Source organism: Amphibalanus amphitrite, unplaced genomic scaffold (assembly GCF_019059575.1).
Source record: "Amphibalanus amphitrite isolate SeventyFive unplaced genomic scaffold, NRLGWU_Aamphi_draft 001769F_arrow, whole genome shotgun sequence".
NCBI classification, from domain to species: Eukaryota; Metazoa; Arthropoda; class Thecostraca; order Balanomorpha; family Balanidae; genus Amphibalanus; species Amphibalanus amphitrite.
The window spans coordinates 34045-43166 of record NW_024883262.1 but is presented as its reverse complement, the minus strand read 5'-3'; positions in this window follow the sequence as shown (position 1 = coordinate 43166).

Genomic DNA, 9122 nt, shown 5'->3' with positions numbered 1-9122 from the left:
GGTAACTACTTGGCCGATTGCGCTGAAAGTTGGCATGTAGGTAGGCACCCACTAGGCACTGCATATCAATGTGCCAGAGTTGGGGTGCTGCTGCACGTGCGCACGTGCAGGGGTCGTTTCCAGATCTCGAGAACGGCTGGACCGATGGCGCTCAAATTTGGTACACGGTTAGAGACCAGTTAGTAGGGTGCCGTGCACAAGTCAGTTGAGACCCATTTTGCACGTGCGCACGTGCAGGGTGCCGCTTCCAGATCTCGAGAACGGCTGGGCCGATTGTGCTCAAATTTGGCACATCGCTAGAGACCGGTTAGTAAGGTGCCGTGCACAAGTCAGTTGGAGGTACCCCCTCGAAATTTCGCACGTGCAAGGCCCACCCTCTCGCTCGCTCCGTTAGTCGCCCCAAAAGGCGTTATACTGGTAATATATTTCTACGGAAGGTATGCGGTGTCAAACTTCGAAGCAAACGTCGAGTCTAAAATTCACTGTTTACCAGCCATTTACCACAATCAGCTACCCCAAAAGAGCATAAGCATCAGAACGTCCCCACTTGCCAAATGTCAGCCGAGATAGTCCGATTTCTCTGCTTCTGTTTGGAATTGCCAGATAAGAGCATATCGTGCCGAGACGAGGTGGGAACTGGATCAGATATAGCGCACATCGTCACGTCCCCTTAGTCAGCACATTTTTCATAAGGAAACTATAGCTATGCGGGGCGGTTTGAACGGTCGGCAGCCGCGTTTCCAAGTGAAAGGTCCGGCTCACGATTGGAAGCATCTGACGAGATACTGGATGACAAAATGCTTCCGTGATGCTTCCTCAGCACTGACGAATGGTGCGAGTTTTTTAACACGAGTAAAGCCACCCATCACTTTAGCGGCCCGCAATAAACATGCATAATTATACACGTATGTCTTCATTAATCATTCTCCAGGAAATTTCCTTGCTCAGATTTCCTAAGTTTAATTATTCAAATTAGACTAACTAATGTAATCAGTTTCCATGTGCCATATGAATATCCATGAACCTGAAGGTTTTATTACTACGATTCAAATAATTCATAAGAAGGTGGTATGGGTACGCAAAGAATGCAATCAATGCAATACGGATGACGAAATTGCAAGTTGAATGAGTGGACTGGTATATTTGTTATCAGTTATCACCAGCAAGAGGCTCCTTTGGGACAACAAACGAGCGAGCGAGAGACGGTGAGCCCTGCACATGCGCTAGTGGAGGGTAGGTACTTAAAAATGACTTGTGTACGACACTCTACTAACCGGTCTAGGACAGTGTGCCAGGTTTGAGCGCAATCGGTGCAGCCGTTCTCGAGATCTGGAAGCGTCACATCGCACGCGCGCACATGCAGCTGCGCCCCAACTGTGGCAATGGAAATGCATTGCCCAGTGGGTGCCTACCAAGTACCAATATGCCAACTTTTAGCGCAATCCGGTCAGTAGTTACCGAGATATTGCAGTTGTTACAAAACTGACAACTCTTGGTTTTGCACGTGGCACTGCATAAGGGGTCATCCACATTTATCGAAAATAGTCCAATACTTGGTAGAAGGAATGAAGCTACCCTACAAAAATTACCGCAAGTAAATCGGCCCAGGGGTTGCTGAGTCTCTCAAAAGCGTTACATGCCGGGTCGGGCCGCTCATACTGAAATTTTCCGTTATATTGAAGACTTCGCTGCGCTCGCTCGCTCGTAACTATTGAAAAGACTGTTTCGCTCGCTCGCTCATAATACCGATGTACCTACTTTTTCAAAAACTTAGTTCACCACGCATGACTCACTTCGGAGTTCGGCAAGAGATCACGACCGCCGAGACCCTCAGGCCGACGCCGGCCGGGTCTGCCTGCCGAGTCGTTTCCAGCTCTCGCCAGTCGCCACAGTGCGACCTATCTGAAGAGCCATCGTGGGCTATTGAGTATCGGGCGAGAAATCAACAGCTCGGCAGCGCGGGAGCGAGAGGTGCGCGCGGATTTTCCGCCGCACGGGCGGTGACCGGCGCACCAAAGGAATGTGCCGATTGTGCCGGAGACGGCGAGCAGCCGCCCGCGGCGCGCAGCTTTGTGCCCCGGTCAGGGGCGGGGTGCGACCCAGCTGGGCCAGCACGAAGACGAAAGGAAAAGTTTGCCCCAAAGAGACGCTTTTAGTGACGAAAGAGGCGGTGGAGAGCGGCGAGTCGGTGTATAATTGATCCATTGAAGCGCTCAATTTCGGGCAAGAGAGTCGTGACCGAAAGACAGACAGTGGGGAATGATAGCGAGCATTCGCCGTGTGAACTGGGATTAGAGAAAGCAAAATATCCACACCAGATAGGTATCTGAAATGTTACGGTTACATGCAAATGCCATGGTTGTTGCTGAAGTTGGTGATCGAGCAGTAGGTATACATGCAGGTATGCCAAAAATACCTGTAAAAATGCTGAGGATGGAAACTATTAACGGATCAGAACTGTAAGAAACGACACCTTTCGCTAGAGCTACTCTTTGAGCCCCCTCCACTAAAAAAAAAAAAAAATATGAAACGGTACCACCATCATTGACAGCACACCTCGCAAGCCCGTCTCATCATGCGTCTAACGGGTCAGTCATGGCGCGAATTTTGTCCGTCTTTTCAGTCGACCTCTGGTCGACCAACGGTGGCTATTGAAAATTCCATTTTGTCGGTTGTCGCCAAGTGATTTTTTTCTATTTATTTGCCGCTGATTTTGTTTCTTACATAGGTACTTATTCAAGCGATCTAATGTTTAGGTACGGAAAACCCCGAATAATTATGTAACTTTCTGCTCTTTTCTTTCGACACGAATCGCAGGGAGTGACATAGTCAATACATAGTCATGCTCTGTCGGTGTTGCTCAAGAAGGCACTTAAAATTTTCAGAAAATATTCAAAACAGCAAAGTCTTCTGAGTCTGTTTACAAGTTAACCTCCGCAATTATAGGGGGTCGAACGAACCCTCTCGGTATTTCGCAAATAACTCGCGCAAAAAGCGGCCGATCGCGACTTAACCCTATTCCTGGCGGGGGGGCCTCAGGAGCCCCCCCCCCCCCTGAGGTTTTTTGGTTATATCTCCCAAACGCTTTGAGCTAGGAAGCTCAAATTTTCTGACTTTTTCTAAAAGGCTTTTACGCAACATTTCTGAAAATTTTGAGTTGATCTGACCTCAGGTCAGGTCACCAGAGGCGGTTTGGTGACCCTACCTCAGAAAAGTTTGCAATCACGCCAGAGTTTTTGACCGATCAATTTCTTCTCTTCAGGCTTTAGTTAGGGTACCAGTATGTGCAATTTGTATATCTCAGAATTTTCATATCTGTGACCTGAGGTCAGGCCAGACTCGTGACCTTTACATTGCAAGCCTATGGGAAAACATTGAAACGCCTCCTGCTTCGTGTAAACGAGTCAAAACCACCCAGTTCTTTCAGTATTATGGAAGATTATCTCATCGGTGATGATCCTGGTGCCGCTAATTGACAGGGGCACCGGCAAAGGTCATCTGAGGTCATGTGACGTCATAAATCGTTTTTTCTGTCAATAAATCACGACATGATGGTGCTAAAGACTTGTAAGTGGTACCAAACTGCTCGCCTGGTCAAGGCGCGTCGTTTGGTATGCAGCATGACCATACCGGACCCCACAACCTCATTGATGAATGACCTGACCTTGACCTCAGGTCAAATTTTAAATTGACCTGTGAAGGTCATCACATACTTATTTCGCATCGCCTCGGCGAGAGCAACAAAAAAATGCATTGGTTTTATGTCTCTATGTTTCTTAGTTTAAAAGTTATATGGGTAACTAATTCCAAAACATTTTATCGTTGATGACCTCTGGTGACCTCAATATTGACCTGACCTGAAAATGTTTTATGTAAAAGTTGTAGATTTTTAAACGACCTATCAAACGCCGTTCGCCGTTTGTCGCTGCGATGTGTAGTTTTTGAGATCTGAAGGGGGGCCGAATCGGCCCCCCCGCCAGTTTCTTGTCCCGGCGGAGCCCGCCAGGAATAGGGTTAACTGTCAATACCCTCGAGTTACGTTAATCAATTTTACACACACTCTGAAAATTTCATGACCCTGCCCAAATAACCTGACCTTTTTCTTGAGACCACGTTTGACGGGAATCGCGAATCGGCGTATGCCGGCTCACATTACCCGGGCGTTTGCAGTCTTTTTTAACGTTCAAACATGTGAAATGATGTACAGGGTGTCCCAAAATTAATGTCACACCCTCCCACAACCTTTGTTTTGCCTTCTACTGCGCAATATCAATATAATTTCACCGTACTGGCTCCCAGACCATATTGGCTACATTCTAGTCACGTGACCTTCGAATTTTTGTGACCCTGACCGGTCAAGGGGTGTACGGAGTTCATTTCCGGGGCAGTACCCAGCGCGCGCGGACCAGGTGTCCAGGATGGCGAAACTGCAGAGCAAATCGTCCCGCAACGAGGCAGTCCGCATGGTTGCCGGTGGCATGACCCACGGCCAGGTCGCCGAGGTACTGGGCATGAGTTGTCGCACGATTTGGCGCTGGTTATCACGCGACAGAAGCGGATAGACGCCTGGGAACAAGCTAGGTCGCGGCAGGAAGACTTCCGCCAGCCGGGTATAGCGCAGATCGTCGTCGCGAACGACGCGAAGTGCGGAGCTAAAGACCACAAGGAAACTGGCAAGGAGGCTGATTGCCAACAGCCATCCAGTCTTCAAATTGATAATCCATCGGTACCGGAGGATCAGGATGTCTTTAAAGCTGAAGCCCAACAAGCCACGTTTCCCGCCGAAAACTTTTGCTGAACATGTCCAGGGCCATCTTTCAACAAGTCGGCGCCCCGCCCCCCGGCTCATCGAGCTAGAACGACGAAGGACTGGTACAAATCGAACTTCCCAGTATTCTGGGAAAAGTAGAAGTGGCCGGTGAATAGCCCCGACCTGTCGCCGATAGAAAATCTTTGGGCGATCGTCCTGTAAGAGGTGAGCAAAACGGCGCCAGGATAACCTGAACGCACGCTGACCAGGAACGTTCGATCTGTCTGGTCCAAGATCAGTCCACAGAAGCTAGACATGTTGATGTCTGATGTCCCGGACCGTATGCTTGCCCGCATTAGGGAGAAGGTGGGATGCATATGTAAGAAAAGCGCGCCTCTCATGTTTGCTATTTTCATGAAATTGACGCTGGAAAGGTGTGACATTATTTTTGGGACTGGGGACACCCTGTATTATGGTGCTTGATTAGGTCACGTGAAGGTCAGGTCAGGTCAATGACCTTTGATGACCTTGGTTCACTTTTTCGAGTTTTCATTTTTCTAAGTTAGTTTTTGGAGCTGATTTCGGATTTAGCAACAATTTGAACATTCACGAAGTAGTTTTGGTGCTTTCGTAACATGTTACGAGGCTACCAGAGGCGGTTGACACCTACTATGAATACCCTACTGGTTGACCTGACCTGACCTGACCCGACCTGGCCTAAATGCATGAAAACATCGTCTGTGATTAAAACTAACATAAAATTCGTAATCAGCACGACGAAAAAAAAAACATAACTTCACATTACGAAGTTCTGACAGGTTCCGATTTTTCCCGACTTTTGGGTCATTTTGGACTTTTGGCCAACCAATGATCTAGGACCTTAAAATTGGGTATCATCGGCTTCGTCTCGTCACGGGCAGCACGCTCGTTTTTTTTTCCGAGAAGCTCTAGCTCAACCAGGGGCCGAACGGCAAGGGGGTCCAACGGATCCCCCCCCCCCCCATTCCCCATACGTTCGCGGTTGGCACAACACCAATACGGGCGAGGGTCAAGCCTTCGTAAACTTCTCAGCACATTCTTAATCGCATAAGGTCCGTAAACTCTCCCAAAATGGAGCAAGTTATATCCAAAATTATTAGACCCAACCCACCCCACGTTCATCATGGGCAGCAGTTTCCGCGTCTCGGGCTATGGTGCACATTTATAATGATGTGCCATATCACAGACTTCTCTATATATGGACTGTGCGCTGATCCGAGGAAATCAGCATTGGAGGCCCAAAAATAAGTGCACTTTTATCCATCTTTTTACAATGAAAAGGGTGTCAGAATATTTACAAATTTGGATATAGGATAGCCCATACTTTTATCTACCTGTCGGATTACATTTTTTTGTTGAATTCAAAATAAATAAGAAATAAATGTATATAAATGAGAACATGTTTTCTCGTTCAGTTAGCCATTTGTTCACGCTGGAGGTATATACTTCACAAATGCAGCCGTACTTTGCGCGCATTTTCTTGCTTTTGAATGTTGGTTGCATTGTTGGTTGTCGTTGCTAATTTGTCGGAACTAGTCATTTATGTTGGTTTTGAAAAGGGTTTTGGGAAATAACGATACATTATATAGGGCCACAAGAAGCAGTAAAAATAAGTAAGAAATAGCTCGAGAAAATGGTCAAAAAAGGAAAGAATATTATCGATCACTACCTCATCACGACCGGATCAGAAAACGTGTGGTGCGAAGATGTCATTCCGGGTATTAAGCCAGAGTCAGGGCAAGAAAAATGTGAAACGAAACATAATTTCTAGCAAAAAGGCAACTTTTTAGCCTCCCGTATAACTAAAAGGAAAAAATGTTCACAGACGAAACCATCAATCGAGATAAGAGATAACGCTGAGGACAATCAGATTTGCAAGTTTACTTTTGCAAACACTGACTCCTGTGAGACTCACACAGCAAGAAGAAAAACAGGACGCTATCGACGGCGCCAGTCTCAGCATACTTCCTATAATGCCTAGTGCCTTATTTTATTCTGGAGAAAAAAAGACTCACTGAAAGGAGCTACAAAGACTTAACTTGACCAGCAGTTAATGTGAAAAGAACAGCTCGCCATCGCAGTTCGAAGCTACGCCGCGCTAAATAATGCCATACCCATGGCAGTGATACGTCACTACATCCAAAAGAAGTAAGCTTATTCAATCAAACAATGAAGTTTATCCAATGTGTCGTATGGGGTTGTAGTTCATTATGGTCTGGATCAAATCATCTCGGAAGAATGCTCGATGAAATGATGGAATTCGTACCCTTCGCATCAATGTTAAACGATGAAGGTTGCCGCTCTTAAATGTTATACCGCAAAACTTGCATCGGGATCGGGAAGCTCAAGAATACGCCAGTCTGCGAAGAACGGACGGAAAAATAGCGGTGGAGCAGAAACAAGATGCATAGGACTGATTGGAGTATAAGTAGCTGGGACAAACATCTGTGCCGGTGGTGGCCTGTTATTACAGGAACTTCTACTTTGGATATCTCAGGAAACTGGCAGGTCACCATTTCTAGGCCAGCTGTGGACATTTTTGATGGAGAAGCCAAGAAATGTGCCAAGGGCGAAGAGCATACTGTAACTAACGAGCTACAGAATATGACGGAGGCGCCGGGGGCACTAATCGTTTGGCCGAACGGGGAAGAGCACTCGATCCGCGCCCCGGCAGGTTACCTGTGCTCCAGCTTCTGGGCTGATGTTCGCCCTCCGAGCTGCTCTCTCCTAGCTGCTGGAGAACCCGCCGCACGCCGAAGACACCATCGTAGTCTGCACCGACTCGCAGTCCGCCCTCGCCGCCATCCGAGGTGGCTGGGCTGCCCAGCACTCCTCGCTCGGAGTGGACATCTGGAGAGCCCTCTGGGGACGGACAGCTGGAGGCCTGTTGGTCTACCTACAGTGGGTGCCCTCACAATGCAGGTTGGAAGGCAACGAGAGGGCCGACACCATCGCCAAGAAGGCAAACATACTCGACTAAAAACAAATCCTTATAGACGTCCAGAAGGCCCACTGGGCCGCCGCCAGAGTGGCGAGGGCTCGCACCGTCGGGGCCTGGCCAGCCGGCTGGTTCCACCAGCTGACGGGGATCGACTCCCGCCTACCGTTGCCGGCGGCGACCGGCCAGCGGCGGTGGACATCCACCAGCTCCGCGCCGGCCACTGGACAAGCTCCTCCCAATGGCGCCACAGAGTCGGGTTGGCGCCCTCCTGGCTGTCGGGGTGCAACCAGTGCGACGACCGACAATGCAGAGCCGCACTCTACCCGTCTGCTGAGAGGAGGCGGACAGCCCAAGCATGTCTTCCTGCGGTGCCCGGCTCTGATGGGCACCCGACATCGCCTGATGGCGACCATCAACCCCAACATGGAGGAGGTGCGGAGCGGCAGCAATCAGCATCGTGGTGGCCCTGGGGGCCGCCCACAGGTCCCTTCAGAGCTGCTCGGCTACGTCTCCATGGGACGAAGGGACACAATAAAAGCAACAATAGCTACAGCATGACAACGTGATGGGAACGACCGTCAAAAGAGCTATCGCCTTATCATTCAGCAGCGAGTGGAAAACGAGCAGACGGAGGGATACGTTGCAATTGGTGATGCGCATGTGCGAATGTGTGAAAGTGCGACTATGTGTAGATGCGTGGTGCGAAAAAGTGGGTAGCAGAGAAGAACAGTGAAGACACCGTTGCAGCAGACACACATGTTCCCGTAAAGTCCCCCATCGGCATTACCGCCAACCTTTACCACCAGCGCGGTCGGTGCACTGTCGCGCGAGTTTGTAGTCAGCCATGTCAGAGATGTGAACAATCCAGCACACGGGGGAAGAAGAAAGGGATGATAGCCACCCTTTCTCGCTGGATCCCGCGGTGAAAATGGACTAACGCCATTTTCAAGCCCACTGGTGCAATGTGAGATGAACTTGACATGAGGACATCAATGGGTGTCGATGAACGTGAAATGATGTTCCAATACAGATTCATATCGACCAGAAGCCTTTCTTATTCTGAGCTACGAGCAATAGATAGTACAAAAACAAAATATATTACATAAAATTCAGCCTGTCGACAGGAAACAATAAAAGGGTATCGTGTTACAACATATGGGTTCATATTACGGCTTCAGAAATTTGGGCCTCCAATGCTGATTTCCCAAATCAGCGCACAGTCCATATATAGAGAAGTCTGTGGCCATATTGATCGAGAGGGGGACACAATGCAATGGTGCGCGCTCAAGCGAGCTCCGCGCCCCTTGTCCGACTATTTCAGCGAGGCTGGTCACGGTTCATGTCAGGCTAGTCACAACGATGACGATTATATACTTCTGACACAGCTGGCGT